Consider the following 21,063-nt stretch of genomic DNA (forward strand, 5'->3'; position numbering starts at 1 on the left):
GTTTACACCCCTTTTTATTCATCTTGCTTGTTTATTTTCATTGTTATTCTAGTTTAGTAACCTTCTACATCAACCCAATTTGTGACACCCCTTAGACACCACTAGTTACAATAGAAATCTCATTTAAACTCCCGTCCCTTGGGATCCGACCTTTACTTGCCTCTTTACTAATTGTAGAGTTGCTTGTTAAGCTATATATTGTGTTTTGATTCGACCGTGACCAACGACCACATCTTAATTTGTGAACACTTAGCGGGATCGCATCAAAAATGGCGCCGTTGCCGGAGACGGTGTTTGTTTGACTTAGATTTCTTTTTATTGTTATTAGTTGTGTCTTTCTTCACCTTGAGGGAGTAAAACTCCTCAAGGTTTGTTCTAATTGTTTTTGAGTTGTTTGATATTTTGCATGTCTAGAAGGTTACAAAGTGATTTGTTACCTTTTGACCGTGAAATCGAAAGAACCTTGACGAACAATAGGAGACTTGTTAGGAGGAATTTGAGAGGTGTTAGTGAAGTTGTTCAACCCACTAGTGAGTTTGTCAATCCTTTCGCAATATAAGGAGAAGAAAACCCATTAGACAATACCCCACAAAATCCACCTACAATGCCAAAATTCTCGTCACACTCCGTACCCACCGAGGAGAATCTACCAAATGGTACTCCTACACCGCAACATCTCACCGGAAATTTTATTGCCAAGTCCGCCTTCATCCAACTAGTTGAGAGGAGCCAATTTGGGGGGATGCCTAGTGAGGACCCTCATTCTCATATGGAAACCTTTTGCGATTATTGTGATGCTATCTCTCAAACGGGCATGACTCAAGACCAAATTAGATGGGTCTTATTTCCTTTTTCCTTAATCGGCACCGCAAAGCAATGGTTGAAGGGCCTTGATAAGGCCACCCTTGGAATAGATTCTTGGAAGAAGTTGGCTCTAGCTTTCTACAAAAAATTCTACCCACCGGAAAAGACCAACATGCTAAGAGCTCAAATTACGGGTTTTAAGCAAAGGGATGAAGAGTCTTTGTATGAAGCTTGGGAGCGGTTTAAAGGAATTTGTCGCTCATGTCCTCACCATGGACTTAGCGAATGGTTTTTGGTGCAACAATTTTGGGATGGTTTATATGAAGATTCTAGGAACATTCTCAATATGGGATCAAATGGAATGTTCACCGAAGTTGATGACAATCAAACATGGAACAAGATTGAGGAAATGGCGGTCCATAACTCACAATATAGTAGGCCTCGCAAGGCTACTAGAGGAGGAAAGTATGAAGTGGACTCCGTTACTCAATTGGGTGCTCAACTTAGTGCTCACATTGACACAATCAACTTGAAGTTTGAACAAGCTATGGCTAGACTTGAGGAAAACGCAAAATCATCGAAGCATCATGTCAATGCCATGACGGCATCCTCATCAATCCCAAGTGGGATATGTGAGAATTGTGGAACTTTGGGTCATGATCCAAGTGAGTGTAGGGGAACAACCGAACAAGTGAATGCTTTCCAAGCATATAAAAGTGGTACCCCTTATTCAAATTTTTACAATGAAAACACCAAGTTCCATCCAAATCTCTCATACAAAAGCCAAAATGTTCAAAACCCTCAAACAACATACACTCCACCACCCATGAGAAACCAAAATCAAAGACCCTTTTACAATCAAAACCAAGGTTACCAAAATCAAAATCCATACAATCACCAAAATGACCAAGGTTTTGATGTCCAAAAAGCGGTCCTCCAAATGCAAAAGAATCAACAAGAATTCTTCACCCAAATGCAAAAAGATAGCCAAGCAAAAGAAACCACCATCAACAACATTCTAGCTCACACCAAGATGTTGGAAACACAATTGACTCAACTAGCATCTTCAAGCTCACAAAGACAAAAGGGGCAATTACCACCTCAAAGTAATCCCCCTAGACATGAAACGGTTAGTGCCATTCACTTGAGAAGTGGTACAAGGTATGAAGCACCGAAGAAGCAAGTTGAGGATGAAGTTGTGGAAGCTAGTGAAAAGGAAGAAATTGTGCAAAACTCCAAAGATGGAGAATCATCAAAAGAAGAAAGTTCAAAGAAAAATGAAGACAAGGCCAAAGAGAAGGAGCCCATTGTGATTAGACTTCCTTTTCCAAGTCGTCAAGCCAAGCCCAAATTTGATGATCAACTTGGAAAATTCATGGAAATTGTGAAGAATTTAGAAGTCTCAATTCCTTTCACGGAATTAATCAATCACGTTCCAGCCTATGCAAAGTACATGAAAGATATCCTCACAAAGAAGAAGTCGATCCGGAAGCTTGAGACTATCGCCTTCACTAAGGTGAGTAGTGCAATACTTCAAGGGAGTTCACCTCCAAAGTTAAAGGATCCGGGAAGCTTCTCAATACCGTGTACCATTGGCGACACGACGATCAACAAAGCCTTATGTGATCTAGGGGCTAGTGTGAGTGTCATGCCATACTCGGTAAGTAAAAGGTTGGGGATGGGAGAACTTAAATGCACCAACATCACACTCCAAATGGCCGATAGATCGACGAAGACACCGTTAGGGATATGGGAAGATGTCCCCGTGCGAATTGCGAAGTTTTTCATCCCGGTGGACTTTGTCATTGTTGATATGGAGGAAGATTCCAACATTCCAATCATCCTAGGAAGACCTTTCCTACACACCGCCGGTGCGGTGATTGATGTGAAACATGGAGAGCTCACTCTAGAAGTGGGAGATGAAAGCATAACTTTTAATCTTGACAAGACTATGAGAGCTCCTCGTTTGCATGAGCCATGTTTCATGATTGATCATTATAGCCGAAAAGATGAAAGGAAGAAATCGGAACTCAAATGGAAGAAGAAAGTTGAAGATGCTCCATTCAAAGAGCAAGTAAATTGTGACAAGGAGAGCTTGAAAAGCTCATCAAAATCAACCAAGGAATAAGAGGATGGCCTCATTGGCCAAGAGAAGAAATTGGGAGAGTTGTCTCCATCTAAGCAAGAGATTTTCAATGATCAACTCAATGAAGTTTGTGGTCTTTGGGATGACGAATTTGAAGGGATTTTTAATCCCTACATTGGACATGCCATCGATCATGATCAACAACAAAGGCCACGGTCTATTGAGGACCTCTACCATAGTAATGAACAAGCTTTTGATTACTTCTTCAAGGTGTTGAGCAACATCAACAACACCTTGAACATGCCCCCTTGACATCTCATCAAGAATGAGAGTTTGGTGGAGTCCTCCCTAAACCACCACTTGTAAATATTTCTAACTCCCTAACTTACATTTCAATTCTTGTATTGCATTCTTGTCATCTTTGGATTTTTATTTACTTTGATCAAAATAATTGTCATGTAAGAGAGAAGTGAGGGAGGGACTAACAATTTCAATTGATGTGTAGTGTTTTACCTTAGTGTGGGGATGGCAATTGCCTAGGCTATCCATGCCTTAGTAGTGCCCCCACAATGAAGAACACAAGACTTGAAAGAAAGAATGGAAGAATGATAAAGGGAATGCGCTGTGCACGGGTGGAACTGAATCCGTGTACACAGAGGAAGAATCCGAGCGGATTCCCAAGAATCCGCCCGTCTTATGTAATCCGAGCATCCTGCAGAAAAGACGCCCGTCTTGAACTGAGCTGAATTTTGAAATTTTCTTGACTGTTAAAGAATCTGAGCAGATTTCTGAAAATCCGCCCGTCTTGAGGAATCCGTCCGTCTTGTGAGAAAGACGCCCGTCTTTGCAGCTGAGGAAAACAAGCAAATTTCTCTGGACAGAAATCCGTCCGTCCTTGAGCAAATCCGCCCGTCCCATGTTCAGCAAATCCGAGCGGATTGTACCAAATCCGCCCGTCTTTAGGCGAGTTTTTGCAAAGGTAGAAGAAGCAGAATCCGCACGGATTGAGCCTAATCCGCACGGATTGCCCCTGCAATTTTGAAATTTTCGGTCTCTTTATAACCCCTCCCACCTTCATTCATTCATTCATAAACACTACCCACAACATCAAAACCCTCATCCTCTCCATCATAAGAACAAAAACCCTCAACAACATTCACCAAAATCATATCAAACCATCCTTCCAACAACAAATTAATCACTCCTTCTTCAACAAAAATCAAAACCAAGAACAAAATCTTCAACCTTTGAGTCGATTTTTGTTTTCATAAAGGCAAAGCCTTTCACCTTCAAATCGATTTGGGCATACTACAAATTGAAGATTTTTCACTCTTTTCTTGGTTAAGCTCATCAATGGCAAGGACTAAGGGAGCAACAAAGGCACCAAAGGCTAAGGCACTCTCACAAAGGCAAAAGGCTCTTCAAACAAAGAAAGCTTTGGCTATGGTGGTGGCAACACCAAACTTGGAAGTGCAACAACAACAACCTTCTATGGGACCATCAACATCTTCTACTCCGGTAATTAATCAACTTTTGCATTATCCGGAGGTAACTTTTATTTCCGATACCCATAGAAATACCTTTGTCAAGTTTGCTATGAAATCTATTCAATCCACCAAATTCATATGTAAAGATGCCTTGGAAAAATTGGGTGTTCTTGAACAAACAAAAGCCTTTTTCAAAGCCATGGGGTTGAAGAAATTGTTTGAAACAAAGGAATTGACATACCCCTCCCTTATCTTGGAATTTTTAAGTTCTTTGAAAGTCACCAAAGTTGAGAATAGAGAAAATTTTGAGTTTCGTCTAGCTAATGTTAGTAGTCGCATTACCTTTACGGAATTAGGTGAAATTTTGGGTCTTAGTGATGAATCGAGTTACCTTAAGCATTATGGAAAGTATAACCCCGAGCCTCTTTGGGAGGCAATCTCCGGGAAGAAATTTGAGGATTTTCATGCATGTCGTGCTCTTTTGGTCCATCATCCGGGCATAAGAGTATGGCACAAGGTTGTGGGAAATACCATAATTGCTAGGAAAGACACCAATCATTTCACAAGACTCGATTTTATTCTCCTTGAATCGGCTTTGAATATCGGAAGAATTCACACCAAGCCTTACAATTCTTTGAGGCTATTGGTTGATAGATGGCTCAATGTTGATAGTGGGAAGAAGGGCACGACCGTTATTGTCAATGGCGGCCTAGTCACGGTTCTAGCTAAGCACTTTGATCCTAATTTCAATAAGGATAAGAAGTACAAAGCAAAGAAAGGTGGCCATCTTATTGATATGCATATTATGATTCACAAGTTCAAGTGGGTTGCCCATAACCCCCTTGACACTAAATATGGATGGTTAACTAGTGAAGCTAGATCGTTCACCTTGCCCTCGAAGATTTGTCGCCTAAGCGTCCACCGGACCAATTATCTACTTCCCCTTTCCGAAGAAGCCGAGTATATCATTCAACAACAAAAGGGTGATCTTGAAACCCCCCTCCTCTTCCATTGTCATACCACCTTACCCCTTTAAGTATGAAGAGTTTAAGCCGGAAGGAATTGAAATTGGGAAAGACTATGTGACTCTTCTCATGCAAGCGATGCACAAGCAAGCCCATGAAGATCGGAAAAATGCGTATTTGGCTCAATATCCACCCCTCCTACATCTAGCTAGGCAAGGACTCCTTGATCCATCTTGTCCTTTGCCTAGTTGGGCGGATAGAGAAGTCTTATTTCCGGGTGCATCTAGGGACGTGGTGGGAAACAATGAGGTTGTTGGAAATGATGAAGAAGTTGATGATAATATTGAGGAAGAAGCAAGTGAAGATGGAGAAAGAAATGGTGAAGATGATGATGAGCAAGATGAGGAAGAAAGTGAAGAAGCAAATGACAAGAAAAGTGGCAATGTGACCACTTCTCATGAGGGAAGTGGTGATGATGATAGCATGATGGAAGACTAGCAAGCCTTGGAGACTCCTACACTCCCATGGTTTGTCTATATCTCTTTGTATTTTATTTAATTGTGATCATTGTTGGAGTAGTCCTAGCCCCATCAAAGGACTCACACCTCGGTACCATTAAGGTGTTCTTATTCTATTGTTCCCATTTGTAAAATCCAAAATGACAAATTAGTTTCATGCATAGCATAGTGTGTGCATAAACTATACCCATCCTTGGACATTAGCAATAGTGTCTTACTCGGTTTGGGGAAGTTAATGCATACGCAACGGGAGGTAATCTAAATTATCCTCTCCGTCATAACAAAAACCATGCATCATGTAGTGTAGCTTAGTATAGATTGCATTTAGTATAGAAATCATGCATCATCTTTGCATAATTTCCATCATTTTGGCCTTTGAGGACAATGCCCATATTAGTGTGGGGATGAGAATTCTAACATTTAACTCTTATTAAAAAAAACCCATAAAAATTGAAAAAATTGAAAAACCCAAAAACAAGTTCATTTCCTTTGTATATATTGTCTTGTATATATTGTGTTTGTTTTATCCTTGTTCACATTGATTGACTACGCCACATCCGAGACATGAGGATATTGAAGACCGCATGGTATGATCTTTCCAATCTCCTTTTTCCTCTTTATGTTAATGACTATGTGGCTGTATTTTGATTGATGCGGTATAACAATGTGAATCTAGGACTTGCATTTAGTTTATATGTCATATTAGTTGGTAGAATCATTTGCATTAGGATATTTATATGTTAGTTGCATCATGGCATGTAGTTTGCATGTTAGAAAATTTTGTGAAACCGTCTACTTGGGAAGCTTGACAAGTGTATATAGGCCCTAGGAGATGCTTTTTCTGAAGGAAATGTAGATTCATATACATATTAACATACTCGTATATGTCTAATTAATTTGTCATAAATTGAAACGGATCTTATGCATGCAAACAATAAAATAAATAGAGGAGAAATCATGTCCTTACATGGTAAATTTCGGTTATAAGGGCACAAGAGAGATCACCTTTCTCTTCTTGTTCTTGAGCTTTTCCAATGGAAGAACAAAGATCTAAGTGTAAGATCTCTCCCTATGTATAATACCCAAGGCTCCTCTTAATTAAATTAATATTACAAATACTAGTTATAATATTAATTCTTAGTAGAAAATTGAACCAAAATAATATTGAACACTTGTATTATTTCGGTTTATGTAAGAGAGAAAGAGAGGATTTTATCTCACTAGAAATCTCTATATTTGATGATGAAATGGAATGAATAACAATATACCACATTTTGTATATTATTAGGCAAAAATAAAACAAAAGCCATGATGGCTTTTGCCTTCTCAAAACCGGGTAAGAGGAGGGGTTTTGGGGAGCCAATGCATGAATTTGTTGCTCTTAACAAAGTTCATAGGCTTGCATGGCTAGACTACTCTTTAATCATTATGTTTTCTTATTAAAATATAAACACAATATTAAGTCTATTCCTCCTCTTATTTTCGGCACTTTACATAATATGGTGTCCATATTATTTTTGTCAATTGTCTATATGTTACATGTCACATGTCACATATATTTGTTATGTAATTTTTAACTTATTAAAAATCAACGTATTAATAAAAATACGTCACATACAAAAATCGACTTAGTAATTTCATAATTACTTATGCCAAAAATTTTTACCAATTTATAAATCACAACTGTTTGTATTTATAACAATTCATTCAATTTAATTGTTACATTAAACAATCTATTTCATCCGAGTAATTATACAATTTGATTACTCGGACCGTATCTCATTTAATCACATTTCAATATGATACGTAAATTTTACTTCCAAAATCGTCCGTCAATTTTCAAGTAATTTAATTAACTCGTAACATTATACGATTAATTAAATAATCAATTAAGAGTGTTGCCCTTTAGGTATGACCTAGGGGGTCAATGATCACCACGTCACACGACAAATAATGTCAAACTCTAGTCACCAATCATTACCGATATATGTTGACTCATACAGTAACAATATTACTTCCCAATTGTATTCATTTTAATGAGACTTAAACATGTGATCATCATGATCAACAGTCGTGATCGCATTATTGTCGGAGGACACATATTCCAACAATCTCCCACTTGTCCTCGACAAGTGTGCGTCACCAATTCTCTTGTCCTATTACTATCTCCCACTCAATGCAAGGTGTCTTTCAGGTCGTTTGCAAGTGATCATATCGAGAGTGGTTTCCTCGATCCGGAGAATAAGGAGTAAGATTGACCGGATTTATCCACTGGATACCTTCCGAGCGTGGCCACGCATTTTCCAATTCATTACTCCTCGAGTGGCCCCGAGATATTGTTATAACCCTGACTAGGGGTGGACAATTCCTATCGCACTCATTCCCTTCGACTAGCCACACCATCATAACCCAAAATATGCCCATTTGACCCCATTTACGAAGGTCGTAGTAACACAAATCAAAGTTAATCAAACGTGCCATCTTAGGCGAATAGTCTTTAGTCAAAAGAATCGACTCATTTGAATACTATAGTAGCTCTCGCCACGACCAGGCTATATAAATTTGCAGAACTCTATAAGCGGCCATTAGGCCCGACAAAATGTTCCTAATATTCCGCCGCCTATGTGATCGACTAGTCATCTCACATGACTCTATGGCACTTGAACTTGCCATCAATCGCATCACACTCTAGTCACTTCGAGACGTCACCTCATATAAGTAACTATGGGCAAAAACAATGTTAATCCATGTTCACTTTAACGGGGTTCAATTGTCTCCACAACCCGTTTGGATATAACAATGTACCAAGTGAGTTAATAATAACTCAAACGACAAATGTCGACATCACACTCGGGTAGTCAATATCATATTACAACCTTGTGATGTTTATCATAAGTGTAAACACTTATTGATTGCAATAGAAGTTTAACATCCCATGTGTCCATGTGTTCAAACTTCTTGCACTTGCAATTTCCTTCACATTCATGTTCTCATAGCATGAATCTTACCAAGTACACATTAAGGTTCTTGACCTTGGTTTTGGTTCTTTAACTTGAAAGAACTTTCTCATTGCTCATCTCATAACGAACGAATTTGCGATGAATAATATAACTTGTACCGATCAAGTATTCCATCCACACACAATGCACTAGGTATATGTTTTGTAGAATCTTGTAACAATTGACAAGATTATTGGCTTGGTACTTTTCACAAGTCCTAGCTTTATTAGGAAATATTGTTTTGAATAACCTCTTATTAAACCAAGTATCTTTCCAAAACTTCTCATTTCTCTTTCTAGGCTTGAAAGATTTGGGATTCTCATAAATCCTCATATGTGCTCGGATTTTCTACAATATGTGCAACCTCTTGATACACAATAGAACATTCCGTCAAACACTCGAAATCGCTCATCGGATCCCCGCTTGAGAATTCATGACGTTTCTATTTTGGCTCACTAAGTCTATCATCATGCTCTTATGCATATGATTTATGATTGGACATGTATATGATTATTCTAATGGCGGAAACATTAGTTACTAATAATCATGAGATCAACTGTTCATAGGTTCAATGAACGACCATGACTGCTAATGGTAATTCCATTTTCATCTATATGAATAGCCTATGTGAATGTTGATATGATGTGTATCTCTTAATACTAATCCAACATCCCATGATGTAATTGGATTCATCATTGTCCATTTTCATCCAGAATTGAAAACTCAAAAGCTTCTTTATGAAAGAAGGTATTAGCTCGTCATTCTTTAATGAGTAATGGGTTTTTCACATTCAAGGATGATAGCTCCCACTAAATTCCATGTCTGCACATGAGAATTTCCTAACTCCCACTCAATTCTACATATTTCGAAATTGACTTCTCAATCAAAATTTGTCAAGAATATAAATATAAATTGCCTTGCCAAGTTACTGGGATATATGTTCCCATCATATCCTTTCAAAATGCCTATTTTGAAGTGGTCTCATCTCAACCTTACGGAAAGAGATTTTAAATATCTAACACACTCATGTCATAATGATGTGTAGCAATGTCATTATTCAAATACAAATAATATTTAGAATAGGTCCTTCGGAATACCCTTTCGGAAGGAGGTTTAACCATTTCATAGCGAGGTTAAACAATGACATTTGCGTGGTTAAAACGTTGGCTATTGATCATAACTAGTATGTTACTATGTTTCAATTAGGCTCTTAAGTAAAACTCATGATTGAAACTATTTGGTCAAAAATTATCATATAGAACATAGTCAAAAACTTGTTAAGACTTTACATTAGTCATTTTCATCCAAAACTTCTTTTGGTCTCCTCGTGTAGTTATCTTAAAAGAAAATTCTCTTATTACTACACTTGGTCTCTTTAGTCATATAGAACTAACTTGAGACCATAGATCTCATCTATTGGGTACACCATGTAATTAGATATACCTTCATTCAAATCATTCTCTCTTGTGTAGATCTTCATATACACAAGTACACAATCTTAATCTTGTCTTGTGTGTCGTGTCCTCATTTTTCTCCCACTCTATCTTTAGAATGAATACACTAAGCATTCAAAGATAGCATATGAGACACAAATTAATGATGTTGAAGTATAAGGAGAACTACCTCATAGGTTGACTAATTGTTATTGATTTCATATGTGTACTTGGTGGTTGACATACCTTTAAGAGAGTTCATAGACTCATAGTCACTTTATAAATGATCATACACAAGCCTTAAGCATGTGGACATATAATGAAACCCGTCATTATAATTGTCTATTAGATCACTTTTAGTGAATAATCTTATGTTTCAAAACGCAAGCATTTAAAGATGAAATTTTAGAACATAAAGGATAAATGATAAAACGGGTGACTTGGGTTGCAAACCAAGTCACTATCATCCAAAATACAAACCATTATCCAAAATACCTTTCCATGTCGAACACGGAAACTTAAAGTTCTAAAAATTCTAAACATAACTTAAAATAAGACAATGAAAAACAAGGCTCCATAAAAGCTATCCTTAGCTTCTCCATGGTTTATCATGCTTGTTTTTCTTTTCCCTTGTCTTTGCTTGGTGGAGGCCCTATTTACAATAAAAAGGGAGATACATTATCACAACTTTGCATCATAATACCATAGTTGAATTTAGAAACATAAAAGAAGGTTAGTCATTTACCTCTTTGGAGTGATCTTTCCAGCTTTGATATCACCAAGGTACTTGGAACAATTCCTTTTCCAATGTCCCATGCCATTACAATAATGGCACTTATCAAGAGGACCCTTCTTGACTTTGGAGGTGCTAGCTTCACAAGACTTAGCTTTGGTGAATGTGGGAGCTTGCTTCTTGCCCTTTCTCCCATTCTTCTTGAACTTCCCCTTACTCTTTGTGCTTATGTTAAGCACATCCTTGGGAGGGTTCACATTTAACCCCATGTCCCTCTCGGCTTGCACAAGTAACTTGTGCAACTCCTCAAGAGACACATCCTTGTCTTGCATATTGAAATTCACCCGGAATTGCACATATGCCTTAACCTTAGACAAGGAGTGTAGAATCCTATCTACGATGAGTTCTTTGGGGATTTCAACCTTTTGAATTTTCAAGGTCTCGACAAGCTCCATGAGTTTGAGCACATGAGGGCTAACCTTTTGGCCCTCTTTGAAGTCGAGATCAAAGAATGCCGCGGCCGCCTCATATTGGACGATCCGCGGAGTTTGTGAAAACATGGTCACAAGTTTGGAGTAAATCTCATTAGCATTGCCCATTTTGAAGGCTCTCCTTTGGAGTTCCGCCTCCATCGCAAATATTAAGACATTTTTCATTGCGGCGGACTCCTTTTGGTAAGCCTCATAGGCTTCCCTAGTGGCCGCGGTGGACCTAGTGGAGGGCTCGGGTGGAGAGGCCTCGGTGAGGTAACGAAGCTTGTCGTCACCTTCGGCGGCTAATTTGAGTTGGGCATCCCACTCGGAGAAATTTGACCCATTCTTTTCAAGTTTACATCGATCCATAAAGGATCGGAGCCATGATGAAGTAGCGAGTGGTGTAGCATTAGGAGTTGGTGTTGCCATTTGTTATGAATAAGAAGTGGTCTACAAAACAAAAATAAGGAGTAAAACAAATGTCGTTTTAATTATACTCGTAAAAATGTATGATTTAAACAAGTTATATGCATTTTTCTAGTGACCCTCTACCCAACTAGATAAATGATTCCAAGACCCAAATTCATATCGACTTAGGCACGGGGTAGCCGATGAAACCCTCATCAATATAACTTGGTGGATTAACTTTTTAATCGATTCTACTTTTAGAACTCTTGGTCGATAAAATTACTCTAATATTTATCTATAGCCCAAAACACATCAACAAGGGCACGGGGTAGCCGATGAAACCCTTATCAATTACTTTTGTTGAGTTCAATCCAAATTTCGAATAAATGTGTCCATTATCCAAACCCATATTAATTTAGGCACGGGGTAGCCGATGAAACCCTCATCAACATGAATTCGGTGGATTAGACATTTATCACCCACTTCCCCTACGTAACAAGGTTTGTACCCCGGGGTAGCCGAGTGCACTCCCTCGCGAAATAGGTTTTCATGGTTTCTACTATTTGGTAAGGCTATGTCTCAATTAGTTGTTTTAGCGAGAGGTCATGTCAATTTATTATCTATCACGTTTTAAGTGAACTAAAGCGGTGAACTACGATAATTCGAATTGACACGGTCGATAAACTCGATAAAATAACAATGCATGTTTAGTTATGGCGATTTAGCGATGCATGTGACATAAAATAAAATGCAAGCATAAAGAAAAATCCTAGTATGGCCTTTCCTAAAATAGAAAAACTATTAATCTATTACATATTCGGAAACCAACTCCATTGGTCCCTTGAACTTCGGAATGAATAAAATTACATAATAAATTACATAATTTCCTATTATACATTTGTAACTAAAATAAAATAAATCTATTAAATTACAAAACGGTGATACGAGATCACAATAAAAATTACAACCGAATCGATATTCCCATACATTTCGGGAAATATCAATTAAAAAAAAAACTAAGGCCATACTAAGTAAAATTACATAATTCAAAATTACATAAATTAAAATTATGACAATCATAAGAAAAATGCAGCATTATAATATGTATGAACATGCTCAATTTTTTATGCTAAATCGCCTTTTAATTAGCCAATATCGTATATTACTCGGTTTTTACGGATTTGCGTGATTTCAACATTTTATAATCACAAAAATGCATAAACTCATATTTATGCATAAGTTAATTACCCTAACCTCTTAGAACTCAAAATATAGTCTTCACTAATAATTTGACAATAATTAACTTTTATTTACAAATTTGTTCATAAATGGACCAAAATTAACAAAATAAGCTATTAAACTTCAAATAAATCACAAAATTTCAAATAAATTCAAAATTTGAAATTTAAATTCATGAACATTCTGGAAAAATTCCATGACACTCATAATGTTCAAAATCTTAGGTTAAAAATTTCGAAAATTTTCCGGAAAAACAATGTTGCGGTTTATCGATATTTAATAAAATAATCATAAAAACATGGAAAAATTATTTTCATTAACTTTTCAATTTTAGATCTGAAAAATATAATAAAATGCAACATTAGACGTTTTTCCTAAGTCATAGATTATATTTTATTAATTTTCATTAATAATGTCACTATTTATGCCATTTTTCTTCAAAAATTCAGCTAAAAGACTTCTTTATAGCCAATTATTTTACACACATCTTGTAAAATTGCATGTGACAACATATAAATTTTCTATGACCAGATTCGAAATTTAACTCATATTAACCTATTTTTCTCTTAAATCCGAATTTAATAATGAAAAAATTCATTTTTCGAGCATAACAAGTGCAAAACTTATGAAAATTTACAGGTTATCTCAAAATAATATGTGTGACAACATATCCAAAAACCAACTTAAAATTCGAAGTATAGCTAATTTTCGACCAAAAATGACATTTTTACTCATAAAATCACATTTAAATGCCATTATTGTAAATTATGAACAATAAAAATCCGAAAAATTAACCAAAAAATCCTAAAACACTTTAGGACCAGAAATATTAACATGCATGTAATAATTTCGTGATATATCATAATAACACAAATTTTACAAGTTTTATTTTGTTATTCATATAACTCGGAAAAACTTTTAACCAATTTGCATGCAAACAACCGTGGCTCTGATACCAATTGAAGGAAATGTAGATTCATATACATATTAACATACTCGTATATGTCTAATTAATTTGTCATAAATTGAAACGGATCTTATGCATGCAAACAATAAAATAAATAGAGGAGAAATCATGTCCTTACATGGTAAATTTCGGTTATAAGGGCACAAGAGAGATCACCTTTCTCTTCTTGTTCTTGAGCTTTTCCAATGGAAGAACAAAGATCTAAGTGTAAGATCTCTCCCTATGTATAATACCCAAGGCTCCTCTTAATTAAATTAATATTACAAATACTAGTTATAATATTAATTCTTAGTAGAAAATTGAACCAAAATAATATTGAACACTTGTATTATTTCGGTTTATGTAAGAGAGAAAGAGAGGATTTTATCTCACTAGAAATCTCTATATTTGATGATGGAATGGAATGAATAACAATATACCACATTTTGTATATTATTAGGCAAAAATAAAACAAAAGCCATGATGGCTTTTGCCTTCTCAAAACCGGGTAAGAGGAGGGGTTTTGGGGAGCCAATGCATGAATTTGTTGCTCTTAACAAAGTTCATAGGCTTGCATGGCTAGACTACTCTTTAATCATTATGTTTTCTTATTAAAATATAAACACAATATTAAGTCTATTCCTCCTCTTATTTTCGGCACTTTACATAATATGGTGTCCATATTATTTTTGTCAATTGTCTATATGTTACATGTCACATGTCACATATATTTGTTATGTAATTTTTAACTTATTAAAAATCAACGTATTAATAAAAATACGTCACATACAAAAATCGACTTAGTAATTTCATAATTACTTATGCCAAAAATTTTTACCAATTTATAAATCACAACTGTTTGTATTTATAACAATTCATTCAATTTAATTGTTACATTAAACAATCTATTTCATCCGAATAATTATACAATTTAATTACTCAGACCGTATCTCATTTAATCACATTTCAATATGATACGTAAATTTTACTTCCAAAATCGTCCGTCAATTTTCAAGTAATTTAATTAACTCGTAACATTATACGATTAATTAAATAATCAATTAAGAGTGTTGCCCTTTAGGTATGACCTAGGGGGTCAACTGATCATCACCACCGTCACACACACACGTGTAATGTCAAACTCTAGTCAGCCAATCATTACCGATATATGTTGACCAGTTGACAGTAACAATATTACTTCCCAATTGTATTCATTTTAATGAGACTTAAACATGTGATCATCATGATCAACAGTCGTGATCGCATTATTGTCGGAGGACACATATTCCAACATTTTCTCCTTAAGACTTTGCTTGTTAGAATACTTGTAAAACACCCTAGGATGTGTCATGCTAGTATCCTTTGACCCATGGTTTAAGGCCGAGTCAAGAGTACCTTGTGGTGTGATAACTCCTTGGCTACCGTTTATTCCAAGGTGACCCTTGAAACCATGCACCCATACATCCATCATCCATGTTCTACCATACATTTTGTCAACAAAAGGGAATGGGCACAAAAAGAAATCAATTTGAGTTCAATGAAATGAAAAGTGAAAGAAAGTTTGCAAAAATGCATCAAATGAAAAGAGGAGCAAAAATAGAACTCCTAAGCTTCAAATACAAGGCACCCTCGTTACTAATTGGGGTGACTTTGAAAATGTTCAAAAAGAAATGCAAAAAAGTTGTCAAGTATTGAAATGCCAAAAATCAAAAGAAATGGCAAAGAAAGTGTTCTCAAATGTCAAATGCCACAAGAAATTGGGGGGGAAAAACAAAAACAAAAGCAAACTCCCAAAAGTGAAACTCAAATATCTATTGATCCCTTTATCATTCGTATCCATTTTTGTGCATGGTAGAGAGGGGACGACCCTTCTTCTTGTCTAGGCAAGAAGGGGAATTCCGCGATCCTCCAGTGTTTCTAACACCATAGGGAGTCTACTCTTGACAAAAGCATTTAACGATTGAGGACAAAGGTACCCTAGCTTGACACAACTTGGAGGTGATTTATTGGTATCCTTCTAGGCTTAGTAGTTTGAACAAATTGCATCTATGAAGGATTGTGTACCCTTGAATTGCTTCCCTTGTAGATAATTTCCGCCACTTGATGAGGGAGTGGCTATTCTTTTTGTAGATGCATCCATTATGTGTTTTTGTGTGCTTAATGTTTGGATGTGTCGCCATTTTGGCAAGACCCACCTTACCTTGCAAGAAGGCATCCTACCTCATGGTTGTCTTGTTGTGAGTTGAAGGGGCGGAGTGAGACCCGCTAATTGTCTCATATCGGCTATATTATTAGGATAGGTTAGTATTGGTCCTAGTCTTTGTCACCTCTTTACTCGGGACGAGCAAAGGTTCGGTTTGGGGATATTTGATGTGACCATAATTGGCGCATATTTAGCCCCCTTTTTAGCCTTGTTTCCATGCTTTTTAGTGCTTATTTGGGTCATTTCTTATCTTTAGTTCTTTGTTTTGCATATTCTTTGAGATTTTGATCCCTTGGTAGGAAAGGAGTAAGAATCTTGCATTTTCATGGCAAAACAAGACTAAATTGATCGAATTCAATGACCAAGCATCAAGGAGAGACAAGATTAGAAGGCCTTTGTACATATCATAGTAGAAGAGCAATGTTGAGGAAAGATCCTTGAGTCCCCAAGGAAATCCCCAAGGAATTTATGAAGAAAAGGGAAGAAAAGAAGAAGTTACTATCTTTGATTTTGGGTCCGAGCGGATTGTCAACAATCCGCCCGTCCGGCCTCTCGCACAATCCGAGTGTCCCACGCCGAATCCGCTCGGATTCCCCTCAACAATCCGTCCGGATTCCTCGAAATCCGCTCGGATTCCACCGCCCAAATCCGTCCGTCCCGACCTTATTCCGCCCGGATTTCTTCACAGCACGGATTGTCTTCTTCAAGCTACGAAAAGAGAAGCCCTTCTCTCGAAAAATACCGGGTCCTCCTTGCTCAACTTAAAAAGTGTAATTACTAGTTTAGCCCTTAGTTAACCCTAATGCATCCTCCCTAATTTTCACTATAAATACCCCATTAGGCTAATTAGAGGAGCATGTTCTTCTTATCAATAATTAGTGTAGTTAATATCAATCAAATCTCTCTTCAATATTGTAATCAAGTATTAATCAAGTTTTAATACAAGTTTTAGTTCTTTAATCTCTCTTTTGTTCATCCTTTATTTTGGGTAATTGAAGATTATTTGGGTTATTATTGGGAGATTGACAACCTCTCAATCTAGCATTCAAGTACTTCTATTATTCTTGCTTTATTATTGGAATCATTAGTAGGTATAATCTCTTAATCCCTTTTTAATTATTGTTAATTACTTTCATTTATTCATCATGTTTCATATTGTTAGTATGATTGACAACCTTGCTAGCATGATCAACATGATAATGAGTGAGTAGTCTCTTAGCTAGGGTTAATGGGTGATTAGGGAAACCAACATGGGGAATGATTCATGCTTAAATTAATATGCTTTCATGTTTTATTTGCTTGCTTGTTTTGATCTCAACTCATGCACATGTTATATTTGATGAAATGCTAAGCCTATGAATCCTTGCATTTACTATCATCTCCTATATTTTCAATGAGACTTGTAAGACATAACCCAACTCGAGTCTCATTAGACCATGCATGTTGTTGAGTAGGGAAGATTAAGTCGACTTGTAGGTGTTGTACAATCTAATCGATTCGGCTCCGGGACCCAAACTTTCCTAGGATTGTAAGATATAACCCAACTCAATCCATCACAACAATAATTGCTTGCTTATAATTTGAGAACATGTTTGTATGATCATATCCCATGATTCCCCTATGATCCCATGACACCCTAGTGCCTTTAATCAATTGTTTACACCACTTTTTATTCATCTTGCTTGTTTATTTTCATTGTTATTCTAGTTTAGTAACCTTCTACATCAACCCAATTTGTGACACCCCTTAGACACCACTAGTTACAATAGAAATCTCATTTCAACTCCCGTCCCTTGGGATCCGACCTTTACTTGCCTCTTTACTAATTGTAGAGTTGCTTGTTAAGCTATAAATTGTGTTTTGATTCGACCGTGACCAACGACCACATCTTAATTTGTGAACACTTAGCGGGATCGCATCAGTAATCATTTGCAGGGCCTAAAGAACATCATACCTCTCGAAAAAGGTGATGTGGACCTGCGTGTCGGGAATGGAGCACGAGTTGCTGCTGTCTCGAAGGGAACATATGTAATCCAACTCCCTAGTGGTTTTGAGTTATTTTTAAATAACTGTTACTATGTACCCAGTTTGTCTAAGAACATTATTTCTGTTTCCGTACTTGCTAAAGACGGTTTTGCATTTTCAATAAAGGATAATAGCTGTATTTTCTCTTTCAATGAAATGATTTATGGCAAAGCAGTTTCCATGAATGGAATTTATATCTTAGACCAAACCACAGAAGTATTACACGTGAATAATAAGAAAATAAAGGTTGGTGACAAACATCAAACCTATCTATGGCATTGTCGAATGGGACACATAAATGAGAAACGCGTGAAGAAACTCGTCGATAATGGGACTATTCCCGCATTCGAATTTTCTACATATGGCACGTGTGAATCATGCCTCATTTGCAAAATGACTCGAATTTCCTTCAAAGGTGTTGGAATGCGCGCTAGTGACCTATTAGGACTCATACATACTGATGTTTGTGGACCTATGTCAATTACCGCTAGAGATGGCTATAGATATTTTATCACTTTCACGGACGATTTGAGTAGATACGGATATGTCTACTTAATGAAGCATAAAAGTGAGTCCTTTGAGAAATTCAAGGAATACCAGAACAGGGTTGAAAAAGAACTGGGTAGAAAGGTTAAAGCACTCCATTCAGATCGGGGTGGCGAATATCTTTCAAATGAGTTTGATCAACACCTTAAAGATTGTGGAATCGTTTTGCAGTTAACTCCACCTGGAACACCTCAATTAAATGGTGTGTCTGAACGGAGAAATTGAACCTTACTTGATATGGTTCGATCCATGATGAGTCACACGGTAGTGCCTGATTCATTATGGGGTTTTGCTCTTTTGTCAGCTCCTCTTATACTTAACCGAAGTCCGACTAAAGCTGTCGACAAGACTCCATATGAAATGTGGAAGGGAACGGTCCCTAACTTGTCCTTTATTCGGGTTTGGGGCTACGAGGCTTATATCAAGTGGAGACACGAGGATAAGCTCGGCCCGCAATCGGTCAAGACATACTTGATAGGTTATCCAAAAGGAATATTTGGTCATTACTTCTATTCGCCTACCGAACATCGAGTTTTTGTTGCGACTAGTGCGACGTTCTTAGAGAAAGAATTTCTCGAGAACAAGACGAGTAATAGAACCTTCGAGCTGTCGGAGATTCCAGAACCAACAACCGAGGAACGGATGGAGGAAGTTGTTCCTCCAACTGATGACACGGTTCATATTCCTGAGGAACCTAGGAGGTCGGGTAGAGTCTCTAATCGTCCGGACAGATACATTGGTATGGTCGAGGAGAATGACGTTTTACTCCTTAAGAGTAATGAACCCGCTACCTATAAAGGTGCTATGGCCTGTTCCGACTCAAAGCTATGGCTCGAAGCCATGCAATCCGAGATGGACTCCATGTATGAGAATAACGTATGGGATCTAGTTGATTTACCTAATAAGGTAAAACCTCTACAGTGTAAATGGCTTTATAAAATAAAGCATTCTGTAGACGCGCAACCAGATACCTATAAGGCACGACTTGTGGCAAAAGGTTTCACTCAATTGCACGGATTGCATTATGATGAAATTTTTGCACCCGAAGTTATGTTACGTTCCATTCGGATAATCTTAGCGATTGCCGCATTTCATGACTATGAAATTTGGCAAATGGATGTGAAAACCGCCTTCTTAAACGGTTATTTGGAGGAAGAGTTGTACATGGTGCAACCCGAAGGTTTCATAGATCCTGAACATCCTAAGAAAGTATGCAAGCTTAAGCGTTCCATTTATGGACTTAAGCAAGCTTCTCGGAGTTAGAATCATCGTTTCGACCAGGTGATAAAAGACTATGGTTTCACTCGATCGGTCGAAGAACCATGCTTATATATCAAGTCGAGTGGGAGCAAGATTGTATTCTTGATATTATATGTTGATGACATACTCTTGATTGGGAATGACATTCCTCTCCTATCTTCGGTTAAACAATGGTTGAAGAACCCTTTCCAGATGAAAGATCTGGGTGAGGCACAATGCATTTTGGGAATCCGTATCTACCGAGATAGATCACGACGGATGTTATCACTAAGTCAGGAGTCTTTTTTGGATAATATTCTTGAGAGGTTCAGCATGACCAACTCCAAGAAGGGGAACCTTCCAATGACGTCTGGGATGCAGTTGAGCAAGTCTCAGTCACCCACGACGCCTGAAGGGATTGAGCGCATGAGTCGTGTTCCTTATGTATCTGCAATAGGATCAATCATGTATGCCATGATATGCACACGTCCAGACGTGTCATATGCATTGAGTATGACGAGTCGGTACCAAAAGAATCCAGGTGAAACACACTGGATAGCTGTTAAAAATATCCTCAAGTACCTACGGAGGACTAAGGATAGGGTATTGACTTATGGAGGCGATACTAAGCTATGCGCAATCGGTTGCGCAGATGCTAGCTTCCAAACGGATCGAGATGATTAGAAATCTCAGTCTAGATTCGTTTTGACTCTTAATGGTGCTGCGGTTTGCTGGAATAGTTCCAAACAGGAAGTTGTAGCAGATTCTACTACTGAGCCATTGAAATATGATAAGCATGGAGGGCACGTTATTTTCATGAGAATTAAACGTGTATCTGAGTTATAGTAGTTGATTATGAATTCAATACGTTATCTTTTTCATATACTATTTATAACTTCATCGTTTTAATATAATATTTTGTTTTTCATGTGGATTGTACTGACAACATTGAACGCCAC

General features: G+C 37.3%; 1 non-coding gene across 1 annotated transcript; it reads right to left on the reverse strand.

Annotated features, from left to right (window-relative positions):
- Positions 1–976: 976 nt before the first annotated feature.
- On the reverse strand, positions 977–1,083 carry LOC141597679 (small nucleolar RNA R71). Its single transcript, XR_012522901.1, has one exon. It is a non-coding gene; the product is annotated as a small nucleolar RNA R71 (small nucleolar RNA).
- Between the last annotated feature and the right edge of the window lie 19,980 nt (positions 1,084–21,063).

The sequence above is a fragment of the Silene latifolia genome, chromosome 8, assembly GCF_048544455.1.
Source record: "Silene latifolia isolate original U9 population chromosome 8, ASM4854445v1, whole genome shotgun sequence".
NCBI lineage: Eukaryota > Viridiplantae > Streptophyta > Magnoliopsida > Caryophyllales > Caryophyllaceae > Silene > Silene latifolia.